Here is a 25,738-nt window from a genome sequence, read left to right as displayed (position 1 = left end):
GTCCATAACCTCCCATGGTTTTCAGCCCACCCTGCACTGCCCATGCAGCTGGGCATCACTGAGAAAACCCTATCTAGCCCCAGACAATGGACAAAACCAGTTTTTGGGTTGGCTGGTGAGTCTGCACAAAGAGGCCCTGACCCTGCTTCCATCTGCATCTCTGTGCATAGGTCTGGAGCAACACAGCAGGAACAGAGAGCAACCTGCAGCTCGCTGTTCTGCACTGCAGCACGGAGCTGCAGGGAAGTGGTGGTGGCAGGGGTCTGTCATTGGGGCAGGTGATGGAGCTGATCCCCACGACTGGCACACAGGGGTGTGCAGCCCCAGCACACAGGGGTGCACAAAAGCACTTCCCTAAACCCGTCAGAGCTGTCTGCACTCCCTGGCCTCAGTGCATTTGGGTGGTGTGGCAGGGTTGGGGCTACAGGTGGGTCGGAGCTGCAGGTGCAGGTGGGTAGGAGCTGCAGGTGAAGGTGGGTTGGAGCTGCAGGTGCCTGCAGGCAGCTGGCAGAGGGGTGCAGGGGCTGCAGGCTCCAGCTGGGAAGCATTTACTGCCTCCAGCTGCATCACCAGTGGAAAGCAGGACAAGCCGTGGAGGGGAAATTAAATGATCAGCAGGGATGGAGGCAGCTCAGGGAGGAGCAGCCACTGTCAAAGAGGAGTTTGTTGTGATGGTAAAGCAGTGTTACTCCTTGATCCTCTGGTTTCTCTTAAGGTACCAGGAATCCCCGAGCCATCAGAAGTGCGGGTCAGGCTCCGCGCTTTGATGCGAGGAGACCTCACACGTGAGCTCGGGGAGCAGTGTGTGTCCTGTCTGCAGCCCGCAGCATCCTGCCGCTCTTCACGAGCATTGAGGGTTTGCGCCGTTTAAAATCAACACCCAGCCTGGGACGGCGTTTCACTTTCTCCAGGCATTCTGCTCTAGCAGATGTCTCCAGACTCTGAGGTTAAAACCACTTAAGAGCTAAGAAAAGCCACAGGACGATTTCCAGCGGGAGGTGCGGGCGGCGTGCGGAGGGGCTGCCCTGTGCCCGTGCCCAGCCCGGTTCGGAGCGGCTCTCAGCACTTCCCCTGCCCTCCAGCAGCCTCGGGGGGCTTTGCTGCTCCCTGTGCTCGTTCCCAGCGCTCTAATCAGTGATTTCAAAGCGGTTTTGTTAAACTCGGGAACGAACCGTAACGGAGCAGCGAGTTCCCGTCCCGTCTGAGCCAGGGTAAGCCCGGGGACACGCAGGGCTGGCGCTCCCGGCCCGGGCAGCTCCATCCCGTCCCCCGCGGCCGCCGAGCATCCCGGGGCGGGGCGGGCTGGGCCGGGCTGTGCGGCGGGCGGGGGTGGCTCCGGGGCCGCCCCCATCGCCCGCTTCCTCCCCCGGGTCCGGCCGGAGCCCGTTGCCCTCCCTGCCGGCGGCAGCGGGGCTGCATCCCGGCGTGCGGTCCGGCTGCGCCGCGGGACGGGCCCGAGGGACGGCGGAGCAAGTGAGCGGGCTTCTCCCTTTTTCCCTCTTCTCCTCCCTTTCCCCCTCCTCTCCTCCCTTCCTCGTGGGTCCCCCCGCCTCGCCCGCGCCTGTTGGGAATGCAGGGCTCTGCTGCCGGAGTCCGGGAGTTGCAAAATATCTCCTGGCTTTGCAGCACGTTTAAATTTTTTTTTTTTTCCTTTCCTGTCTTACACTTGGAGTAGCTAATTGGGTAGGAAAACACGAACTGCAGGGGTGGGATTACTTCATGCTCTTGCAATGCTGTTTTGCTGTTCGATTTCAGTCCTTTCGCGTGAATAGAGCCTGCCTGGCGGTGCTGCCCCGGAGCGCGGTGGGGGCCGGCGCTGCTCTGCCGCCAGCGCCTCTTTTCCTTAGCAGGTTTTCACTTTAAAGGACGATTTCGTTGTCTCTGTTGCTGCCTTGGTTCCGGAGGATATTTGCCCTTTTGGCCAGCCGTTCCCACACTAATCCCGGTCTATGGTGCGTGCCCAGAGGCTTCCTCATCTGGCAGGATTCATTCAATCACTAGGGCTTTTCTCCTTTAGTTTTGAGATTTCCGTAGAATATGTGATCTCCAGGGAAGAGGCGATGCTGGCAGCGGGCTGTTTGCTTCCCAGCCTGCTGGCTGGTGTCCTGGCTCCTGCAGCCATGGATTGTCACTGTGTGGAGCAGCCTCGATTTTTCTATTCTGTTGGTGAAAGCTGGATTTCTTCAGGTTTGTCTGAGAATGGGGGAACAGGGAAATTTCTCGTGCAGGTGACATTGAAGCTCAGCCAGCCAAACCAGCAGAAATTGCTTCCCTGAGAATACAGTATGTGCAGATGTGCTCCCTGAACACATATTCTTGAATATGAGCAACAAGTTGTGTGTGTTTTATAGAAATAAACACAGAGGAGGCGAGTGCTGGGCATTGATTCCTGAGGCCTGGGGTCAGCAGGATGCTTCAACATGGGGATGAGCAAGTTGGGGTTGGTCCTTGGGTTGGCTGGATGCATGTTTACACCGCTGGAACATCTGCAAGTGAAGGACCAGTTTGTGTTTGTCTTATGCTCCCTGTATTCCCCTCCAAAAGGGGATGGTGCAGTGTGGTGCTCAGGAACTCACTTTTCCTTGTTACCTTCTTCCTAAGGGCACTGTTTTTGCTCTCAGCTGGCAATTCCAGCAGTGAAATAAGGAGGGGGCAATTTGTCTTCCTTCTTTATCATAAATACTTTACCTGTAAAACAGTAACCTCAAAAATATTTAAACCCAGGGAAATTTCCTTTGTGCTTCTTAAGCCTGGTCTGTCTCCAATGGTATCATGCTCTGGGGTTGGCTGTTCTGCTTTATTTCCCTGAATTAATTTTATTGTGGCACTGAGAACTCCCATGTGGTCCCTGGAAATTGTCCTGCATTTTGAGAAGTTCAGAACTTGCTGAATAATGGTGGTTTCTTCCCTGAAATAGAGGTGGGAAATTTCATATCCCAGCCTCTCCCTGGGTACCTGAAAGTTGACTTTTAGAGCTTTCACCTCAGCAAAGCTGGGCTTCATTGATAACTCTTTTAAAAAGTGACTTGTCTCATCTAAAGTTATATTTAGTTATAAATTTAGTTTTTTATATAAGTTATATAAAAATTTATATTTCTCATAATAGTTGGATGAATTAATTAGATGAGTTGAGACCTTCCTGCTCCCCTTCTGCTAAGTGAAAATCCACATCTGTTTTTATGCTGACAGCAGTTGTTTAGATGATTCCCAGCCCAGGGACCTACAGTCCATTCCTGTTTGCTGCCTGTCAGTCTCAGTTGGTCTTTCGTGCTGTAGGGAAGGCAAATGCCATTGGTGAGGTTGTTTCCCAAAGAGCCAGAGCCCTGCAGAGAAGGCCATGTCATCTGGGTGTCTCTTCCTGGAGAACAGAAAGAGATTGGGATGAGGCATCTCCATCCTTGTGCAGTACCAGGGGCTATCACAACTTTCTCCAGTGACACCTGCTGTGATGTTCATGGGCAGTTTGGGGTATTCATCTGGAAGAGAACTCAGTGACAACATCCTGTGTGCTCCTCCTGGATGATTAGAGCAGTGGTCAGAGAGGGGTCAGATGTTCTCTCCAGCATGGTGGTCATTATGGCAATGGGAGTGTCAATTCTCAGCCCTTTCCTCCAGCGAGTCATAACTTAAGAGCAAACACTCTTCTTGTCTTCTCTTAGGTAAGAGGGCACATGATCCCCATTTGCACAGAGCTCAGCTGCAGAAATTCCCGTCCCTGCCATCCATGTGAGCAGTGCTGGCATTGGGAATGGCACAGGAGGAGGGCTGGGGCAGAGCCTGTGTGTCTGGAGCCAGCAGCAGAGTGCCTGGGGGGTCCCAGGCAGTGTCTAGAGACAGAGCTGCAGAGGATGCCACTGGTGGGGAAGCTGAGCCAGAGTGTAGCCAAGAGCCCTGTCTGTCCTGGCTCCTAGCAGTGGGAGCTGGCAAGGACATGGGGACAGCCTTGGGGCACTCCTGGCAGGGCCTGACTGCTCTCAGGTGCAGCAGTGCTGGGCAGCTGCTCCCTGTGGGGCTGTTTCTGTCCCAAAAGGAGAAATGTGTGTTGGCAGCTTTCCCAGCACCAGGATGGCAGTGAGGGCTGGAGCTGTGCTCAGCTTGGCGTGGAGTTTCTGCTCCTTGCAGCCTGCATCCTCTCCAGGCTGGTCTTGCACTCCCCTTCCAGCTTGCTTCAGGTTTTTCCCAGCTCTAAAGTTGAGATGTTGAATGCCATCTCTGTGGTGAGCTGTGGCAGGTGAGGGATGCTGAGGCTCTGTGGAATGCCACAGCCTGTTTGCTGCAGCCCTAAGGCAGGAGGGGATGAGTGCCAACCCCTGTGGCTCCTGGCCCTGGGCAGCCTCAAGATCCTGTTGCTGCATTCCTGTATTCCATGCCTGTCCTGCTCAGCTGCAGGAATCTCTCACTTACCTGTGAGACCAAATCCTGCCTTGGTTGGCACTGCTTGGTTATTTTTGGGGATGCAAAAAGGTATGAGGGATGACCACAGAGCTGGAGGATGGACACAGCAGGGGAACAGCAGTGCCATTTCAGTGACACTGAATTGTCCTGGGCAGAGTTCTGGGTGGGCTGGATGCTGTTGCTCAGGTGGAATGAGTTACTGTGGTCTCTGCTCCCCTTCAGCTGCTGGATGGGAGGGGATCCTCTGTGGCTCAGGCTCCCTTGCTCCTTTCCCTTCCAGAAGGAAGTGTTGACAGTGTGTCTGGGAGCTCTGCTGCCATCCCAGTGCTTTCACACTTTGTGCTTACACCCATGCTTTGCTCAGCCATGTGTTGCCCTAAGGATGAAGGGACAGGATTTTGCTGGCTGGGATCACCTCATGGGTGACCTCTCTCCAGGATGGTGCCCAAAGGAAAGCCAATGCAAGAGCGTAGGTCCTTTTTTTTTTTTTTTTTTTGGGAGTGAGGGTCCTCTCTGCTGAGACCCCCTGCACAAGCAGTGGAGGCTATTCCACCAGAAGTCTGCTTGGGTCCTCTTCAGAGCAGTGGCTGATGTTTGGTGGCTGTAGTGGCACTGCTGAGTCACCTGCTGGTGCTGGCAGCCCTGGACAAGCAGGGCTGGCACAGCTGGCTCTAGGTGGAGTGTTTGCACTGAGGAGCCCAGGCTCTCAGCAGCTGTAATAGGAAGTTACTTTTTGTGATAAATTGATGGCTTCATTTTTTGACCTTTCAAAGCTTTTCATGCATTAGCTGCATGTAGGAAATGTCATTTTCCATGCTGAGAAACCAGCTCTGAAGGAAAATGACTGATGTGATTTTTTTTTTTTTTTTGGATGTCTGGCAGGCCAAATTTAGTGTGAAACAAGGCTCAGGTCCTGGGCTGAGTTCCTCTGCCTCAGAGATTTGGTGCCTGCATGAGAGGGAGTTAAAAAGGGAAGCAGGGAGACTTTGGTAGAATTGTTTCCTTTTGATAGCTTGGAAGCTCCTGGAGAGACACCAAGGCACAAGGGCTTCCAGACTTATACAGGAATTCCAGTGACTTAAAAGTAACTTGAAGGGAAAAAAGAAATGCTAAAATGAGGGAGGCTGAGAACTGCTTGGTCTTCTGCAGGGCTCCTCTGATGCTGTTCCCACTGGTGGTGGCAATGAGGTCTGATCCTGCTGTGCTGAGCAGAGTTCTAGCAGCTCCAGCGTTGCTCTATGTGCACCGAGGCAGCTGCCTCTGAGCTGCCGTCTCTCCCCTTGCTGTTCTTCTAGCTTGCCAGGGATGTAGTGCTGGGCTGTCCCTGTTCTGGGTGCTTTGGGGTTAACATTTATAGGCCTTCTTCCAAAAGAGAGGCAGAAACCTACTTGTCCTGAGAACTTGCCCATTTTCCCTATGGTCATAGAACGTTCAGGTGAATGCTCTTTGTGTGTCCGCACGTCACGTGGTGCCAGTACCCAGCCTAGTGCTGGGCATATGTAACCAGTCTAACACCCACTTTTGGTCTGTGTTTGTTTACAGGAGGCATCTGGGGACATCACTTCGAGGTGCTCTGTGCTCGTGTCTGCAGCACAGAGCTGGCAGAGGGTGTCTTTGTCCCTCAGGGCATTGTGAGTGACCCTGTGAGAACTGCCCGCACACGTCAGCCTGCAAGTGGTAAGAGTAGGCCAGAGCAGCTGCCTGTCTTGCTTTTAATATTTCATGGAGTGCTAAGAATGTGTGACGTGCATAAGAGTGCCCAGAAGTCCCTGGGATGTGAGCTCTGCTTTCAGGTGAAGCTCCCCGCCTTACAGTGCTGTGCTGGCTCAATGGGAGCAGAGTGATTGCCCTCTGGCTGTGATTGAGTTTCTTAGATTGGACCTCTTTGCTGTTTTGCTGCACAAACATCCCTTTCTAACAGTGCAGAGGGGTAAGTGTACTAATCCTTTCTTTGCACGCGTTTAGCCTGTGTGTGAGCCTTGGCTGGGAACTGTAAGGCACATGGCCAGAAACCCCCATCACCTCTCAGCAGGTGCAGGCAGCACTCCTGGTGCAGCCCTGTAAGGCCAGGTGGGTTGAGCTGCTGAACTCCAGACAAGCCAGTGAGGACCTCAAAGAGCATAATCTCCTTTTGTGCAGGGCTTTTCCTTATCTCTGAGCGGGGGAGAAGTGATTTCCCAGCCCTCTTCAAAAGCAGAGCTGTAAGATCTTGTTAATTAGTGATTAGCAAGTGCCCTGAGGCTTTTGGCTGCAGGGCAGGGGGAAAGACAGGCTGGGGAATGGGGATGTTATGTGTCAGCACTATCTTGAGGTCTTGCTGTCCCTGCTGTTCCAAGTGTAGGGGAAATCTCGGCTTGGCCTTGGAGTGGGAGCTGTGTCGTGCCTGAGGTGCTGAAGCACAGCCCCGTGAGCAGGTGACTCTGTGACAGCGGGTGGGTTACATCAGGCCCTGACTGTAGGTGATTCTGAGTGAGAAGTGTTTAAGCCCTCCCTGTGCCACAGCTGGCTTCCCAATCTGCCTCCTGCTGCCCGCTGGGATCCCAGCGCTCCCGGAGCAGCAGATTCCTTGTCCCAGCCCTCAGGGGCTAGTCCCTCTGCTTTAGCCCTGAAACCTGACAGATCCAAGCTTCTCTTTCTTGGGCATGAGGAGAGATGCCCTTGCTGGGGCGGCTTGCTCTGAAGGTGATACGTGCCTGGCATGTCTGTAAGTATGCAAAGGCCTAAACATAATTTGAAAAGGTGGCTCTTCATGGAAGTTCTTGGGAAGGATCCTTGTTGGTGTGCCTCGTGCAGGACATCAGACTGACTCGAGAGCAGCTGTAGCTCTGTTTAGTGGCTAATGCCTCATAAGAGGGGAGGTGTGAGAGCTTTAAGGAGCTGCTGGTCAGCTCCACACACAGGGAGGTTAATGACTGTGGTGTGAAATGTGTCCAATCTGTGTGACCTTCACAGTGAATTTGGATGCCCAGAGTTGTTCTCTTCATTCACAAAGATGAGATGAGATGTAGGTTTGTGGTAGAGGAGGAGCAAACCTGCTTGTGCAGGTCTGGCAGGCATCTGCCGTGCTGGGATGTAGCAGCTTGACCTGGTGCCAGCTTTGAAGAGGCAGGGAGGGGAGGGTTGCCCCCGCACCGGCCCTGCACCCCGGGTTATTGTTCCTGGCTGCAGGGTGTTGTTTCTCCACGCTCTCAATCCAGATTGCTTCGCAGGGAACAGCCTCTGGATATGCTGGTGTTGGCTTGGTTTTCCTCCTATGCAAATGAGTTTATAGGAATGTACTAAGCTCCTTTACAAAACAGCTTGAGCGCTAATGAAAGACATCGCTGTGTAAGAGAGAAATATTGTTAGCCCATTGCTACCATCGTTAACGAGGTCACAGCATTGCCTTGCAACAAAATTAGTTTGTTTTGCTCTAATCAGTTTTAGTAGCTAGAGTGCTCAATAATTACTCATGTCCTTGTGAAAGGGATGGGACAGCATGACTAGAGCTGCTGGCAGACTGCTCTGGGTCTGAAATGAACTGTGCAGATGATTTTTGAGAGGGCATCTTTCCAGCTGCCCCTGGAGTGATGCTGGCAGAGCCCAGCTTCAGCCAGGAACAGTCATGGTCCATAGCATGGCTCCTGTGGAAAGAGTGGCTGCAGGGGGATTCAGAGAGGCATTAGCAGCAGGAACATCTTTGGACTCTGCTGTTGTCTTTATGTTTATGATCCTATTTGACTTACAGCATGCAAATATCTCTCTGAACTATTATTTTCTCTACTCTATGCAAATTTTCAAGACCCCAGGAGCTCTCAATACAGCTGCTCCGCAAAACAGAAGATTTACTCCTGGGTATTTGCACCTCTAGAATCTTCTCTTTATTTTTTGTTTTGTGTTTCCTGATGTCATTGGTGTGTTCCTGAAGAGACAGGATGGATGGACGGGGTCCTGAGAGCCACCGCTGTGGTGGTGCCCTGGCTCAGGAGGAATGACTGTCAGCAGGCTGTGCCTTCCTTTACAGGTGTGATGGTTGTGCATGTGGCTTTTGCATGTGCAGCTGCTGCCCAGCAAGAGCAGAGCTGTGGTGAGGGAGACCCTCTCCTGTGCCTCGCTCAGGATGGGCTGTGAGACCACAGGACCTGCTGTGCCCTCGGTCTCTCTCACTAGTCCTTTACCTGTGAACTGAGTCTGAGTGCAGCTTCTGATCAAAAATCAGGCTGAGCTCAACCATCCCAGCCACGCTGGAGGTGAAAGGTTCTTTGGTTCCTCTCCAGCATCTGCTTGGCAGCTCCCTGGGAGTGCAGTGCAGGCGCAGCAGAACTGTGGCATCGCAGAGTTGGAGCAGGGAATGGCTCTTGTTGGCACCGTGGCCTCCTTCTGGTTGTGCTCTCCCTTGTCCTTGATGGGTCCTTGCAGGAACCTGGGTCACCTCACAGTGCCACAGCTCAGCAGTTTCTTTTTAAGTGGTTCATTCCTGCTAAAGGACGAGTTTATGCTGGAGCTCCCAGCTTTCCCTCCCCTTAATCCACTTGCTGACTTCAACACAAATGGTGTTAATCTTTGATATACTTTCCATTTCCTTCCTCGTATTTCCTTCTGGCTCAGCTCAGATGTGTTTTCTCCCCTGAAGCTGAGGGAGCTGCTGCTGGGCAGTGACTCTCTTGGAGGGGTGCCAGGAGTGTTGGAGCTGGGGCAGTCTGAGGGCTGGATCTCTGCACTTTAGGGTTTGCCCTTCTGCCTGACCACAACCAGTGAAGTGTCACTTGTCAGGAGCTCACAGGGGCCTTGCTGGGGCTGCTGCTCCATCAGTGTCCCCCCCACTTCATGAGCACTGCAGCCAAGACTGCTCAAGGCCTTCACATCACTGACGTGTTCTTCCTCGTTTGTAGTGAGGCCCAGCAGTGTCTCTACCCCCTGTCCCCTCTCTCCTGTGCTAGGGAGCTGTCACCAGTGCTTCCCAGAAGCCAGCTGACTTGCTTGAGTCCCACTGGGGTGTTCCTCCAGCACATATTTGTGTTCTTGAAATCCTGTGGGGATCAAGATCTGCAAACATGGGACCTCTACCATTTGCCAGAATGTCTCAACTACTGTGCTCTGAGCAGGTGGTCTAGTGACACCCACCACAATGTCACCTGCCTGTGTGGTCTGTTGACACCCACCACAATGTCACCTACCTATGTTTGTCTGTCCCCCAGCCTTGAGCTCTCCACAGGCTCATCAGCTCTCCCAAGGCACAACCCGATGGGCCCTAAGCAACTTTTCCTTGCTGACTCACAGAGCCCATGTCCATCCATGGCAGCACTTGGTCACTCTGCTGTCCCTCGGTGTCCTGTGGCCCTGGGGAGGCTGCAGCCCCAGCTGTGCCCCAGCCCTGCCTCCAGGCACCACCCTGTGCGTGGGGCTCCAGCCATGCACCGGCTGCACTGTGGGCCTCTCTCTTGATCTGTTTTGAATTTCCCACATTTTAATTCCATTGAATGCCCTTAATTCCTATGTCATGGAACGAGGAGAGCTCTGTCCAGAAAAGCTCTGTTAGAGATGTGTATTTTGGCAATTCTAAAAATACACCTCGCTCGCCCAGGCTTGTGCGGGGTAGCCATGGCAACGTGGCTCCAGGAGCAGGGTTAAAAACAATTGCACCAATTAAGGGAGAAATAGAGCTGTTCAAACTTATCAAACCTAAAAATTTAGAAAATATGAAGTCACAAACACCATGTGTGATGCCGTGGTCTGTTTTGGGTTGATTGAAACTGTGCCCCTTCCTCTCTTAAGGAGCATCACAAGTGCTGATAGAGCTGGGGGTGCTCATCTGGAGAAGAGAAGGCTCCAGAGAGAGCTCAGAGCCCCTTCCAGGGCCTAAAGGGGCTCCAGGAGAGCTGGAGAGGGACTGGGGACAAGGGATGGAGGGACAGGACAAGGGGAATGACTTCCCACTGGCAGAGAGCAGGACTGGATGGGATATTGGGAAGGAATTGTTCCCTGTGAGGGTGGGCAGGCCCTGGCACAGGGTGCCCAGAGCAGCTGTGGCTGCCCCTGGATCCCTGGCAGTGTCCGAGGCCATGATGGATGGGGCTTGGAGAGACTTGGGGTAGTGGGAGGGGTCCCTGCCATGGCAGGGTGTGGAATGAGGTGGTCCTAAAGGTCCCTTCCCACCGTTCCATGGCTCTATGAAAGACAGCGGCCTGGCTGAAACATGGGGAGTGTTTTGAGGACAAAAGCATGATCTCAAGAATAGTTTTGGCCTGCCGTGCTGGCCTGTGAGGGGGCAGGTGGATGTTACAATTTGTGTGCTGAGCCGAAGTCCCTCAAAATCAATGGAGGCGCTTTCATTGATAGATTAGCTTAGGGCTGGGAACACAGGCTCGGTAAAAGTGACCAGATGAGTCTGAGAGCAATGTGCTATTGTTTTTAAACTAGGTTTGCTTTAATTGTACTTGCTGGGCCCTGGCCACAGCCAGAGGAGCCCTCAGGAATGTCATCAGCTTGCTGGGGAGTGTCTGTCTAGTGGAGATGGCTGAGCAACGTGGTGCTTCAAAAAGCTTTAAATAAATTTATTTCAGGCACCTTTTTTTGCTGTGCCTCATGGAAAAACAGAATGAAAGGATTCAGAGCATGTATTTCCAAAATATTTCCAGGTTTTTGTCAATGTTGCAGGCATTTTTCTTCCCTGGCTGAATGTGCTTCGCCACCTTGGCATGCTGATGCCATCCCATGTTTTTTGGGGGATGAACAGAGAGTTTTGCATGCAAATGTGCCTCTGCATGATCCTCAGAGAAGTTTCTAAGCTCAGGGCAGAGAGTGGTGATGCTACTGCTCCCTGTTCTTGGGCTTGAACTTGAGCTGGTGAGGATCCTGCCTTGCCTGTTCTCCCCAGGAGCTCAGCTTGGCTCTTGAGCAGCCCCATTGACCCTGAGGAGCCTCTGGAAGCTCCTTGTTGTGTGTGGAAGCACTGGAGAGGAGGACCCCAGGGAGGGGTCCCAGTCCCTGACTGGTTTGGCTGTCCTGGAGCACTCAGGCGAGCTGGAGGTTAAAGCCAGGCTGAGGGAGGTGGATGTGAGGCAGAGGCCGAGCAGAGGAAGGAAGCGGGGGCGTGCAGCTGCGTGGGGAGGATGCTGCGCCCGCTGGAAAGCAGCAGCGGGGTCTCCTGAGACAATTTAGGTGAAGGAAGCTGCGATGAAGTCACTGCTTTGCTTGGCTTGGTGGTGGCAGGAGGTGTCCTTAGCTAGGCCAGGGGTGAGGAGTTCAGGTTGAAGGTGGTAAAAAGCCAATGTGCTGTGTGCAGGGCACGGTCCCTGGGCTGGCAGCTGCTGTGCAGTGCACACATGGGGAGGGCAGTGCTTCACAGAACCACAGACTGGTTTGGCTTGGAACGGACCTCAAAGGTCATCTCATCCCAATGCCTTCTAAGGCAGCTTCAACATAGCTGCTACAGAGAGGGGTCTCTGGTTTCCAGGCTCTGGTCCTTCCCCTCTCTTCCCTGGGTGCGAGTGCAACCATCTGTGTCCTGTGAACACAGGCTGTGCTGGTGCTTTGGGTCTCAGGTGGGTGTTAGTCCCTGGGGAAGGCAGGCATGGGTGTCCCCGTGGCTCCTGGTGGCTTCAGGGGTGGCATTGGCTCAGGTGGAAGAAGTGCAGCCCCTGTGACCCTGCAGCAATTCCTTCCACTTGCAGAGAAGCTTCAGGTAGAACAGGAATTGGAGTCTTTTAAGATGATTTAGGCAAATTTAAAAAATTTTAGGGTGGATGTCTTGAACTCCCTTTGAATTATGGTTTGCATCAATTTGGGTTAATGGAGCTGGAGGCCATCCCTTAGTGTGGGTTTTTTTGCATAGGTTAGACCAGAAGTGTATGGAGCTGTTCTGGGAGCTGGGCCAGGCTGGGGAAGAGGCAGAGCCAGTGGGGGAAGGCTCGAGCAGGGCTGGGGGTGAAGCTGGCAGTGCACAGTGGTGCCAGGAGCCTTCCCAGGCTCTGATTCAGGTGCTGGCTTCTGGCCAGGACTGGTTTGGTGGGTGAGGACAGGGTGAAGCTCCTGAGGAGGGGATTTACGTTGTGCTCAGGGAGCAGTGAGCTTGGAAGGGCAGAGCAGAAGGGCTGCGTGTGGAGCAGCCGAGGGCTCACGCTGTGACCGGTCCTGGCTCCCCTGGAGCCCTGGGAGCGCTGGCAGATGCAGGTTTGGCTCCAAGCCTTGTTGGGTGGGAGGGAGCTGGGCAGGGGGGTTTCACCCTGCTGCACAGGCTGCTTGGAAGGGCTGTCCAAAGCTGGGTCTCCCCACATGCTCTTGAGGTGTCACACCTTGTAACGTGTGGCACAACTCCAGCAGGGCTCAGTGCTGGTTTTCCTCCATGACTTTGTGTGCTCTTTGCATGCTATTTGACATGGGCTGCTGGTCCTTCAGCTCTCTGCAGCCCTTACTCCAGTGACTCTGGTGCTTAAGCGTCCGTGTGCCTTTCCTTTGCCCATAGCAGGGATGCTGTGGAAGTGAAATCCTATGCTTTCTTCTGTCTATTGCCTTGGTGGCCATGACCCTGTGTGAAATGCCTCTGCTCTTCCAGCTGAGCCTGTATGGGGGGCTGCAGATGGATAATGTGTGAGTAGGGAGAGGGGGAGAGGTGGCATCAGGAGCATAAAGAGCTCTATTCCCTCCCTGTGATCTGTAATGTCAAGAGGATCTCTTACAATGTGTGCTTGCCCTATTCCTGCAAAATTACAATTAGTTCTAATTAAGTGGAGGTTAACCACTGCTGTGCATCCTGCAAATTAATGGAATGTGCCATTACCTTATCTTGCAGCACTAGAGGTTCTTGAAAATTACTTGGAAAGGGGTATATTCTTGTGTGTGGTTTGAATTTTTAATTTATGTTAATACCTCAAACTTGAATTAATTAATTTTAAATGATGGACCTTTGATCTTTTTTAAACACTCTTGCCTCTGCAGCTTAATATAGCTTTCCAGCTCTTCTCCCATTGTAGTGAAATGAATTGGATAAGCATACATAATATGATAAAAATGTGCAAATACACCCCGAGCCACAAGGGTGGTGAAGCTGGTCTGGTCTCTGTGTGTGAGTGTGCACTGAGGGGGCTCTGCTGCCACTCCAAGGGGGAAATGCAGGAGGATCCACAGGTTTAGTGCAAGATACTGTGTTATTTCATCTTGGAGTGAGTTCTGGGGACAAAACTCATCTTGTGGCTTTGGGCTTGCCTTTGGAGAGCTTGCCTTTGGGCATGCTTTTGGTAATTTGGGTTTGTGGTTGTGTGTTTGAACAGAGCTTCATCTTTCCTGGGCAGTCTTTTCTTCTATAAGGCTCCCTGCTGCAACACCCAGAGAGCACAGACAGGTCACGCATGACCCCAGGGCCGGCGGTGCCTCGGCAGTGCCCAGTGCAGGGAAATGGTCACTGCCCTGGCTCTCTGGCCACACTGGAGCTGCTGTAAGCCTGGTACCACCGTCCTTCTTGCCCACTTGGGCATACCTGTCTCATTCAGCTGCACCATTTGACCAGCATCCCCTGGGCTTTCCCCACTGTGCACCTTCCAGCCCCTGTGTTCCAGACTCGGAGCATCCCACGGGGCTGTTGTGACCCAAGTGCAGGACCAGGCACTGAGCCTTGTTGGATCTTCATGCAGAGCCCATGGATGCAGCCTGTCCAGATCCCTCTGCAGAGTCTTCTTACCCTCCAGCAGATGCCCAAATTGGTCTCACCTGCGATCTGAGAATGCCCTGGACCCTCTTGGCCAGCTCATCAAAGATTTAGAACAGACCTGGCCCCATCACTGAGCCCTGGGGAACACCAGTGGTGACTGGCTGCCAGCTGGATGGAGCTTCATTCCCCAACCCTCCGGGCCTGGCCTTCCAGCCCATTTTTCACCCAGCAAACAGTGCCCCTGTTCAAGCCAGGAACAGCCACTTTCCCCAGGAGAATGCTGTGGGTAACAAAGGCTTTACTGAAGTCCAGTAGACATATCCACACACTTTTTTTACCCATCTGCTGGAGGGATCACCCTGACACAGAAGGAGGTCAGGTTGCTCAAGCAGGCTGTGCCTTTCCTGAGCCTGTGCTGGCTGGCCCTGATTCCCTGGTTGTCCTGAATGTGCCATGTGGTTGCCCTGAGATGATCTGCTCCATGAACTTCCCCTGCACCGAGGCCACACTGTCAGTCCTGCACTTTTCCAGATTCTTCTTCCTGTGGATGGGCATCACACTGGCACCTCCAGGCAGCTGGGAGAGCCAGGACTGCTGGTAAATGATGGAAAGTGCTTCAGTGAGCTCTTCCAGCACCTTCCTCAGCACCCTTGGGTGGATCCCATTCAGCTGTAGAAACTTGTGGCTGTCTGACTGCCGCAGCATTTTGCTGACTCTTTCCTCTTTTGGAATTGATGGCACCTTCATTCTGCTCCTTGTCCCCAGCTTGGGGGGCTGAGTACCCGGAGAACAACTGGACTTACTATTTGAGCCAGTCCTACACTGTTATAAAATTAAAACAACAGACATTATCTCACAAGTTTCCCAGTCCCTGCCAGAGCATTGACCTTGTGAGGCTGACTTCAGATGAAGCCAAATCTTCTGAGAAGGGGGAGAAAATAGCCCAGCTTCCTTTCCCTGTGTGCTCCCAAGATGTGGGGACCCACGGGTGTCTCTGAATCCAGATCCAAGCCTGCCCTTCCGGATTGGTGTCAATGGCCCGGCTCTCAGCAGTCCCCTGCTCTGGTGGGAAGCTTTGGTTGTGCAGTTCCCAGCTCCTTATCTCACAGAGCAGGGACTGGCAGGGGCTTCACCATGGTCACCATCCAGCTTTCCTGTTTTCTGCCTCTATCTGGCAGCTGTGTTACCTGGGATTGAGGGGTTTCTGTCTGGGAAGAGCAAATTTACTGGGAGGAAGAGCAGGCCTTAAGGGTGAGCTTATTTCCTCAGCCCACAAGGGGGATTTGGAGAAGCAGAAAGGTTGGCAGCAGTGGTCTTGCTCTTTATTTTTATGGTCAGTTGCTGTCTCTGAAATGACAGTGATGGCTGCTGCTCGTGTAGCAGAGGAGATCTTGCAGGAGGGGGAAAGAGGTGCTGGAAGGGGCTGCTATAGCAGTTGCTTCTGCAGCAAAGCACTCTAGATGGACTGGGCACATCATCCAATCCTGGATCATGAGTCCAGCTCCTGGCCCTGCACAGACACCCCAACAATCCCTCCCTGGGCATCCCTGGCAGTGCTGTCCAAGCACTCTTGGAGCTCTGGCAGCCTCGGGGCTGTGATTCCCTGGGGAGCCTGGGCAGTGCCCAGCACCCTCTGGGGGAAGGAGCGTCTCCTGATATCCAGCCTAAAGCTCCCTTGGCACAGCTCCAGCCATTCCCTGGGCCCTGTCACTGGTCACAGAGAGCAGCGATTGAAGCTGCCCCCTTGAGCGGAAGCTGCAGACCATGATGACGGCTGACCTCAGTCCCCTCCAGGCTGAAGAAGCCCTCAGTTGCTCCTCCTATGGCCCTCCAGACCCTTCACCATCCTCATGTCCCTTCTTTGGATGTTTTCCTGTTTAGGTCCTTCTGATATTGTAGCACCCAAAACTTGCCCCCAGGACTTGAGGTGAGGCTGGACCAGCACAGAGTGCTGGTGCTGGTGTGATGCTTTTGAGCAGTTTTGGGAGCTCACAATGTCCAGGAAAACAGAGAAACAATTCAGAAATGTAATGATGACATTCTGGAGTGACATCTCCCAGTGTGGCTATGACAAGGGCTGGTAGCACCCAGTTCCTGGCAGTAACTCACCTGGTCCTGGCCTTGCCCAACTGTTTTGGGCCTGGGGTGGGGGAGGGAGAGATGGCTGGGGCTGGATCAGGGACTCTGCTCTGCTGGAGCCAGAGGGGCTTTTCTTCAGCCTTGCGGGGTGGGGGGAACTGCTGACCTTTAGTGCAGATTTGTTTCTGCATTACTTGCCCTTTTAACACATGATTGAAAACAGGCTGTAGGGGAAAGGGAGCCAAAGCTTGGAAATTGGGCTGCTAGGATTGGTCAGGAGCATTTCTAGGAGAAACAGAGCAGAAAAAGGAGCATGTAGAAGGAATAGATTTTGCTGTTGGTGATGGATTGCCTGCCTGTGTGGAGATACGGACCTGGCTCTGGGGTGCTGCCACACAACTGAACATGAGGGTCACAACCCCTCGTGTCATCGTTCAGAGCAAAAAGCTCAAGAACATGCTGTCATCTGGCATTTGGGGAGGTTTTGGAAGAGGCTCCCAGAGGTGCTTGCTGCAAATCTTACCTCCTGAAAGTGCACTCACCTCCAGCCATGGCTGTGCCCATACTGGCTCAGTCCTCTGGGGTGGCTTCTGCTGGGCTGTGGGGACAGTGGGCATTGACATGGAAAAACTGGTGAATGTGATCTGAACACCCATCCCTGGGGCTGGCAAGGGGGCAGTGACAGGTGGGCACAAGAGCCTGCTGTGGCACTGGCACTCTGGGTCCCTGGCTGCTCATGGATGCCAATTGTTTCCCTGTGGCAACAGTGCCTCACTGGTGTTTGTGCTGAAGTCTTATGAAATCTTTATATCTTAAGTGTACGTGACCTGTTCATTTATCTTTGGGCACTGGGCAAACATGGAGGGATATTGGATAAAACACTGCAAATATTTGCAGTTCCCTGGGAAGAGAGCTTGGTGAAACTTGAGGTTTCGTGTTACCTGTGGTCCTTTATTGCTCTGCTTTTCAGGTTTAGATCTTGAAGTGCTTGGCAGAGGGGCAAGGCTGATCTTCCACAGCCAGGGAATTGCAGGGCCCTGTCACCTCTGCCAGTCCTGTGCCTCACACCTGTGACTCTCGCAGTCTGCATGGCACCAGCATCTGCCCGGGGTGGAGGGGGGCACAGGCAATGGGCTCTAAACCCTTTGTCCAGGGGCTGATACTACAGCCCTGTGTGGAATCCACTGAAATGCCATGGCTTGGCCAAGTGCTTTGGGACCTTGTGGAGGGACTTCTGCCCTTCTGGACCATCCTTTGGGCCTGGTTGGAGAGAAATGGTAAGTAGATATACAGAGGAGTTAGTAGGCATGTCCCCATACAGAGGGTGGCATGATGTGGTACAGGAGAGACCCATTCCCGAGGGCAGGCATGGTGTAAGGTGTTTGGAAGTCAAGTTTTCTTCTCTGTCGTGGACAGCATAGGAGAAAGGCCCATACTTGACAGTCTTGGCTGGAGGGGAAGGTGAGGTGCTGGCTCACCATGGGTGTGAGTGTGTTGCTTCCAATCCCTAGGAGCACCTCAAGTTAGAGCCCAAGGATTTTGGGTTTCAGCCACTGTTCACTGACTGACAAATCAGCTGCTGTGAACTCTGTAGTCTTTCCGTTCCACCTTTTGGAAACTTGGAAGAAATGTTTCCACATCTACCCCAAGCAGGTGGGGTAAGATAGGAAGTTCCCAAGCTGTGAGGGTTCTGAGGGATGGTGGTTTGGGGTGTAGTCATGTGCTGCATCATTCATAAACCCCAGGCACTTACAGGCAGGGAAGTGGACAGTTTAAGGACATTGTAAATCTTACCTCCACCCATACTGGAAATGTGAAGAGTATCCTTCAAACCCTGAGCAGGGAACACTACTTAAAGGATCACAAACTCTCCTTTTTGTTGGGACATTAAAAATCAAACATAACCAGGAATTCTCCTGCAGAAGTGACAATTGCAGCAGGTCTGATCCTGGAATAAGGGCTTAAATGTGGGTAACTTGGTTTGGCATAATCCGAGGAATTGCCTGGGGCCAAGTCCAGTGGCGGCAGAGTTGAGGGGAAAGGTCTTGCCATAGACTTGAATGGTTTTTGACTAGTAATACTTGCCATGTGTGCACAAAAATGAGCTCAGGATGTGCTAAACCAGGAGTCTGTGACCAGCTAAGTGTATCTGAGGATGTTCCCACGTTCTCTCCCTCGTCCCGTTTGAGCTGTCAGCTGAGCCCCAAGCTGTCACTTGTTCCTAATTCACTGTGAGCCACGTGAGATGGATTCGCTGTAATCTCTGAGCCAGAGCCCAAGGTTTTCCAGTTAAGCTCTGCTTACAGAAATGTTCCCAAGAGATGTTTTCTGGGCAGGACTTGGAAATTTAGTTGTAAACAGAGATATCAGAAACATGTGATTATATTATTCCTCTGTTTCCCAGATGACAACAATGTTTTCAAGCAACAGAGCATTGCAGTCCTCCAGAGCAGGGAGCTGGGAGTCACTCCTGCAGGATGGCCTTGTGGCTACCTTCAGAGTGGTGGCTGTGGCAATCTCTCATGACGTTTTGCTGAGGGCATGGGTCAGGCACCACCTGGGGGTGCCCTGACCAGACCGTTTGTCAGTGGATTTGGGAAGAAAACAGATGCTCTGTGTGTGACTCCAAGGGTCCTGTTTATCCAGTTTGATTAGAGCAACTCCAAGGGTCCTGTTCATCCTGTTTGGTTAGAGCCATCCCCTCCTGCTGGGCTGGAGCTGGGGCTCTCAGCTCCTCTTCCTCTGGAGTCGTGTGATGAACGTGTGATTCCAGCTTTGCTTAGGAGAATTCCAAACTTCAGCACTAAGGTCAACATTTAGGAAACATCGTAGAGTAGAGCTCATGTAGAAGTTTATGCTTTTGCTTCCTCACGTCTTTTCAGATGTGACCCTTGACAGGAACGTTTTAAGGTAGGACTTTGGCCCTCATAGCAAATATGTGCACTAAATTTCTACCCTCACCCACTACTCCCTACTTCTCACTGGGACCAAAATTGAAAAAAAACTCTTGTTTGGGCAGTGGTTCTCATCTAGGTTTGAAAAGCAATAGATACTTTGAGCAGCCCCTTCGCAAAACCACAAGGTCTCCCTAGCTCTCAGCAATCATCTATTTGGAAAATGTGGAGGGTTTTTTTTTCCTTTCTTTGGATTTCCTCCAAGCCGGGCACTTTGGGGTTTAGGAAATGTTGAGAAGCAAAGATGTAGCTTACACTGGGATCACAGGGTGTTTAAGCAAAGCATCCTGGTGAAGCTGCTGCCGCAGCGACACTCGGGCATGACCTGAGGCAGCAGGGTTTGTTTCATTTGCTGGGCTGCTCTCCTGTTGGCATGGGTGATGGCTGCTTGCCCAAACTGTGGCTTTGCTGTTGGTCGTAGCAGCAGGAGAGTGAGCCAGGAGCTTTGCACTGAAGGATGCTGCACTCCCAGCATGGAAGAATTGAGAGTCTCTGAGCCTGATCAAGCCAGCAGCTGGACACCAGGAGGTACAATGTGTTTAGCTCTCCCTCAGGTGCCACCAGCTGGCTTTTCCGTGGAGCCTGATGTGTGCTGATGGGTCCAGGTGCTGGCTGGGTGGTGGGATGCATCTGGAAAGGTGCTCTCTTGGGTGAGCATCACCCTTGGCCCCTGCAGGATTCAGCTCAGCCATTTCTCACTGCTGGTGCTCCAGCACACAGAGATGAGGTGAACGTAGTGGTGGTGCTGGGTGGGTGGTTGGGTTTGGTGATCTTAAAGGTCCTTTCCAGCCTTAACAACTCTGTGTTTCTAAGAAGGGTCTTTCAGGTGCTGGAAAGGAGTTGTGTGGTAGAAGGCAAAGGGTCAGCTGTGTGTCACCTTAGGAGTGTTAAGGATGGAGAAGTCTGTGGTGGTAACACCTCAGGACTGGTGTGGGGGCTCCATCAGCAGTCTAGAAACAGGAGTGAAATAAAATGTGCTTTGAATGGAAATGAAAACCTGGTCCAGGCTTACAAAATCATGAAGGCTCTGAGTCAGAGGAAGGTGTAACTGTCACTCACCTCATCTCTCTATACAAAAACCAGAAGCTGGCAGCAAAACTCACGGGTAGTTAATGGAAAAAAAGGATGAAGGGAGATGCTGCTTCCCTGAGCAGGTAACGGGTGCCTGGACCTTGGTGCTGCAGTAGGCTGGGGAGGCAGGTGGCTCATTTGAAAGGCACTAGGCACATTCTTGGCCAGCAGGTCTATAGATGGATCCAAAAAGGACTCACCTGGGATATGTCCACTCCCATACCTCATCCCGTAGTTGTGGATGCTGTCAATGGACCATGGAGCACCAGGCTCCCTTGAACAGCCTCTTTGGAGGAGAAGAGCAGAAAAACTGGCAATTACTGATGGTCTTTGGGGGTGCTGAAATCTTCTGGGGACACTCCAAAGGTCAGGACAAATGTGTCTAGGGCAAGAACATCCCCAGTCTGTCTTGAACTCTGCTTGATCATAAAATGTGTCTGTGGCACTGCCAAGCTAAACTGGCTCTACTCAGACCAGGGTCTGCCTCCTGTAAGGACTCTTGTTTCTAGGCTGTAGATTGGATGTCTCTGTTTTTAAATGAATGTTCTGGGCCGCAGCAGGTTTCACTTGAGATGTGCAAAGGTGTTTTGGAGCCCAAACCCCCTTGAGAGGGCAACTTCTCTTCCCAAAGCCAAGTGTGTGCTGGTCCCCATGTAGGTCTTTACCCCATGCCAGGAGCGGGGTGGCAGAGCATCCGAGTGCAGCAGTGGGAGGGCACCAGGGGAATAGGAGATCTGGCCTGGGAGGAAGGATGCTGTTTACACTGGGTTTGTTGCAAGCCAGTGATTTGTCACTGGCTTTAATGGTAGAACAAAGCATATTTACTCAGCTTGTTTGGCTGGTGAACAAGTGCTGGATAAGAAACTGTCAGATGGGAATCAATTAGAGACTTCATCTCTGAGTGAACGATCCTATTTGACATCAGATGCCCTGTGAAACCCAGTAAAGACAATGCTACTATTTATATGGTTCTTTTATTGTTCCTTTCCTGCTTCCCTGTCATCATCTGTGCTCTAATATTAGAGCTCTGACCCTGTGTGTTGCTCCCAGAACAAGCACTGACACTGACCCTTTCACATGGCTCCTGTGAAAAGATCTTTGTGTTTGTGAGGGGGAAGGAGCTGGCCCAGCCTTGCATCCCCCTCCCCTGCTGGCCAGGGCTGAGGCAGTGATTGCCAAGGGCAGAGCAGCACAGGTGGCAGTGTGTGCCCTGCAGGTGCCAGGAAGATGTGGCTTGTGTGGCAGCTGGAGCCCAGGCAGCCATGCAGCAGGTCAGGGGCTGGTGCCTGGGGGCTGGCGGCTGCTTTGGCTCTGAGTCCTCTGCTTTGTGCTGCATTGTGGCCTTTTGCTCCTGTCCACTTGACTCCTTGGCACGTTGAACAGTGGCATGACTTCCCTTGCTTGTGCTGGGAGCTGTCCTGTCACAAGAGCTGTCCTGTCACAAGAGGAAGTCCCTTCCTGTGTGATGATGGCCTGTGGCATGAGGAGGTGGGACTGGGTGGAGAAGAGGGGGAGCCAGGGGGTGCTGATTGCTGTTGCAAACAAGCTCTTGCCATCCTGGAGAGCCTGTAAGACTCTTGTGATAGGGGACAGTCGCTGAGTCCTTGTCACCATGACATCTCCTTGTCTGCAGCTCAGCTCAGGCTGCCCAAGTGAGTGACTCAGCAGGCAGTGACTCAGTAAGGTCACCGGATGGATTTACCCTCCAGGCAGAGACATTCCTGGCTGCACTTATGACATAACTTGCCTAAAAGTCTCATCACTAACTGGTGACTCTCTATACCTTTGCCCAGGGCTTCTGGGCAGGCTGCTGCTGGGGAGCTTGCATCCAGCAGGGCTCCAGGACCTGCAGCTATCAGAAAGGAAAGCACATGTGAATCCCTTCCCTGACCTGGGGAAGCATGGCAGCTGGGACTGTGAGCATCATGCAAAAACATGAGGCTGTGGAAGGTTTGCAGTGGGCTTGCCTCTGCCCTGCCTTGGTACCACTGACTGCATCCAAGAGCATTTCCCCTGAGCACACCCAGTCCTGAGTGGGAATGTTCTCATCGTGGGTAAAAGAAGAGATTTTCAGGGAGGTAATTACTTTGTTCTTCTTACCTCAGGACTTAATTTTGAGGTTTGCTTGAGGCTGACAGCACTTAATCTTATATCTTCTTAATCTCCTTTTCCTTCCTTTAATGATGGTGCAAATAAGATTTGCAACTTCTTTTAACTGCTGTCTCTCTAGGAATGCTTCAGTGGAGGTGCAAAATGCAGTAGGATCTTAGATGTGTGGGTTGGCCTGTAACTGTGGCATTGTCCCCTGTACGTGCCTTAGAAATAACTTCTAGGTTTAAAGGGTTTTGGCCTGCAATCTGACCTCCTCTTGTAGCAGAGGTGTGCTGTTAGATTTGGCAGAACTGGAGAGGCCAAAGCCAGTCCTGCCCTCTCTGTGCCTGGTTTGCTGGGCTCTTCCTCCACCCTCTGAGCCCCAGGGCGGTCTCTGTTCTTGGCACACCCTCAGGCAGCGTGCTGGGACCAGCCTTGGAGCCCAGCTTGGGCACTGGTGCAGCTTGGCTTTGCAGCACATGGAGATGGACTTGGAAAAGAAGAGGAGCAAGTGAGTGTGCTCCAGGAGAGGTCCTTGGAGGTTGGAATGAGCTGTGGTGGCAGACAAAGAACAGCTGGAGCTGCTGGGGCTCAAGCCCAGCACAGCTGTCCTGCTTTTCCTTGATGCAGCCCCTCCTGTGTATGGCTGGAGCTGATGAGGATCAGTGGATAGGGCACCTGGGAGAGGCTGAGTGACCCTGCTTGCCTGGGCAGGTTATGTCACCCCTCTGTGCCCCACTTCCTCAGGACAGGAGTCCTGCTCTGCTATCCCTTGGCCGTGTGCAGAGGGGCCATGATGAGCTGGGCAGGATGGCTGGGGCTCAGCAAGTGGGAAGCCACTTTCACCTTCTTCCCCAGGTTTCACCAAGGCTGTCCCTGCACAGAAACACTGAGAGCTGGCCAGGTGACAAATAACTGGGGCAGGAATTACCCCTCCTGGGTGCACTGCACTGCCTGCACAGAGCTTGATGCCAGGGACAGCAGGGGTGAGGATTGGCTTTTGCCTTCCCTAATATTTTCCAGGGAATGCTGAACATGTCCTGGCAGTGAAGGGTGGATGTGGAGTGCCTTTGGGTGCTGTGCTTCCTGAGGCAGCCACTCCTCCCCTCTCCGTGGGTAGAGAGCAGGCTGTGCTCTCAGAGGGGACAGCTGCCATGGGTGGTGGATGTCCTGTGGGAGCTCTGCCTGTTCTTGTGCTCTTGGCTCATCATGGGGAGCTGGATGAGGAGAGGCAGGTGGGAGAGCAGCTGAGAGGGACATGGCCTCGTTGCATGGAGTGCTTGTGAGGCTTTCCCAGTCCAGATGTGTGTGTGCACCCCAGAGCAGAGTAGTGCCTGTGCCTGGGGGTTGGTCTTTTGTCCAGAGAGGGCCCAGGGTGAGGGGCTGGAGGGTGTGGGAGATGCCAGGCTGGCAGGACATGGCCTGAGCACTGCCAGCACCCAGCCCTGCCCCAGGGGGCTCCCTGGCCTGGCCCTGGCTGCAGGCAGCTGCTGGGAGCTATGACAGTGCTGAGAGTCTTGGCAAGTTCTTACTGTTGATTTTGCCTCTGGTGCCAGCATCAGGAAGCACACTGAAGTGAATTAAGATGACTAAAGGAAAGCCAAAGTCTCCCCGTGGCTCCTGCTGGAGGCACTCCCACCAGAATGCTTAAGGCCTGAAGTGTCCCTCTGTGCCTGGATCAGCTCTGGGCTGTAAGTCAGACTGAGATGGGAGCTGATGAGCATTCTCTGGGCTCCCAGGAGATGTGCATGGAGTAAATCAATGCATACACTTGTAAAGCTGTAACCGTCAATGTATTAACAATGCATTGCAGCTTATCTTGCTAGCTCTGTGAGCTGGGTGTCCAAAGAGTTTAGAGCTGTAATGGCTGGGCCCTGTAAGGAGAGGGGTGTTCTTTCACACTGCTGCTGGTCAGTTTTGAGCAGGGACGAGGCTTTTCTTTGGTTACAGTCTGCTTTAAATGTCCTGGTTAACAACTCTGCTCCTGCCAGCTCCTAGCCTGGCCCTGTCTGCCAGCACATCCCATCCAGGATGGCAGCACTGCCAGCAGCACTTCCAGCAGCACGGGCACACCCAGGCCACATCCCTGTGCCAGCCCCACTGTGCCACAGCTGCTGCTGAGTTTGGCCCTGGTGCTGTGCCTGGCATTGCTTCTCAGGTCCTGGGGTTTTGGTGTGCTGTACCAGGCCAGGCAGAGGTGAGAGCTGACTGTCCAGTGTCTCTTGTGCAGGGCTCGTGGCCTGCCTGGATCTCAGCCTCTGCTGGGTCCTGGGTTTGTCCTGCTGCAGCAAGGGATGCTGGAAGCTCAGCAGTCAGACATCCTGCTGTCTCTTGCCCACAGATTTTATTGGTGTGACCTGGCTTTTTGGCTCATAGGTGAACTAACAAGAAACAAAAGCATTTTTCTCTCTTTTCTTGCTTTGTGGATTTGATTTGGGTTTTATTTGCATGGTGTGAAATGGTGACAGGTCACTAGAGCTGATGTGCAGCCTCACAGAGCCACTGGAAGAGGGAGAGGTTGGATGGCTGAGGAGAGTGATACCTCCTGTGCTAGACCGAGCTGTTGGATCAGAAGAATACTGGCGGAGGCTGGAGGGAGGTTACACTGCTGAGTTCTCCCTCTGTGCTGGAGCTGGTTATCTGAAGCAGGGATGGCACAGGGAGAGGAGGATGATGGTGCCAGCCTGGGCTGGGGGAGGCAGCCCTGCCCCCAGAGTCCCTGCCCAACATATGATGGGTGTAATGACCATTTTTTCATACTCTGATACTCATAAATTGGTACATCTGAATCTGTAGAGTTTTGTTGGGCTTTTGGGGGGCTGAGTTGTACTTGGAGAGGGAAGACTTCCCTTCCTCCAGCTGTGCTGAGCTGCAGGAGGATCCTGCAGTGCCTTGGAGGCTGCACACAGACTTAGATCACGATCAGTGCTCTCTTAGGAGGAAAACCACCCAGGCAAACACAGTGGGTAACTTGGCAGCCAAGAAGTGGATGGTTTGGGAATTATCAGCACTTTTATCAGCCTACTTTGGTGTGTGTATTCCCAGGCTGCTTTATTGCTCAGGGCTGGGCTGCTTTACCGGTCCAGCACTGGTTATTGCAACTCATTACTCTCAGGGGTAATCAGCCCCTGGGGAGGATGTTTGCAATCATGAGCTGCTGTTCTGGAGCTGGGGCCCTGTCAAACCCGTTATCTTGGAACATATCCGTCCCCACGAGGGGTGGAGTCAGGCCCTGTCCCAGCAGAGGACAGGGCTGGGAGCTCTCAGCTGCTCCAGAGGGAACCATCAGTCATGGCTCCTCTTCTCCTGTCCCTCGAAGCTGCCCCTTGCCTTTGGGATGGGTGACTCCTGTCTCCCAGGAGCCCCACTGCTCTTTGCAAGTGCCATTCCCCAGGGCCCAGGTGACCTGAGCAGCCTGGTGACAGGTCCCATGGCACTTTCCTTGGGAAGCCATTTGAGCACTCAAATCGAGAAAACAAATGTCTCCTCTTTTTTTATCTTTTTGTTTTAATCTGTGGGTTTT

General features: G+C 52.8%; 1 protein-coding gene across 2 annotated transcripts in view; it reads left to right on the top strand.

The window, feature by feature from the left end:
* Positions 1 to 25,738, top strand: part of LOC121338186 (ankyrin repeat and fibronectin type-III domain-containing protein 1-like) — a 252,262-nt gene that overhangs the window by 7,810 nt on the left and 218,714 nt on the right. The window contains exons 1-2 of one of the 2 annotated variants that reach the window (XM_041408908.1): positions 1,348 to 1,473; positions 5,938 to 6,072. The gene's annotated coding sequence lies outside the window, so the exon portion shown is untranslated. Of the gene's footprint in view, positions 1 to 1,347; positions 1,474 to 5,937; positions 6,073 to 25,738 lie in introns of those variants that run through there. The other variant, XM_041408916.1, reaches the window with a different exon arrangement.

Source organism: Onychostruthus taczanowskii, unplaced genomic scaffold (genome assembly GCF_017590055.1).
Source record: "Onychostruthus taczanowskii isolate IOZ18803 unplaced genomic scaffold, ASM1759005v1 scaffold10, whole genome shotgun sequence".
In the NCBI taxonomy this organism is placed as follows: domain Eukaryota; kingdom Metazoa; phylum Chordata; class Aves; order Passeriformes; family Passeridae; genus Onychostruthus; species Onychostruthus taczanowskii.
The sequence above is the reverse complement of the archived record's forward strand: the minus strand, read 5'-3'. Positions and strand labels throughout refer to the sequence as shown.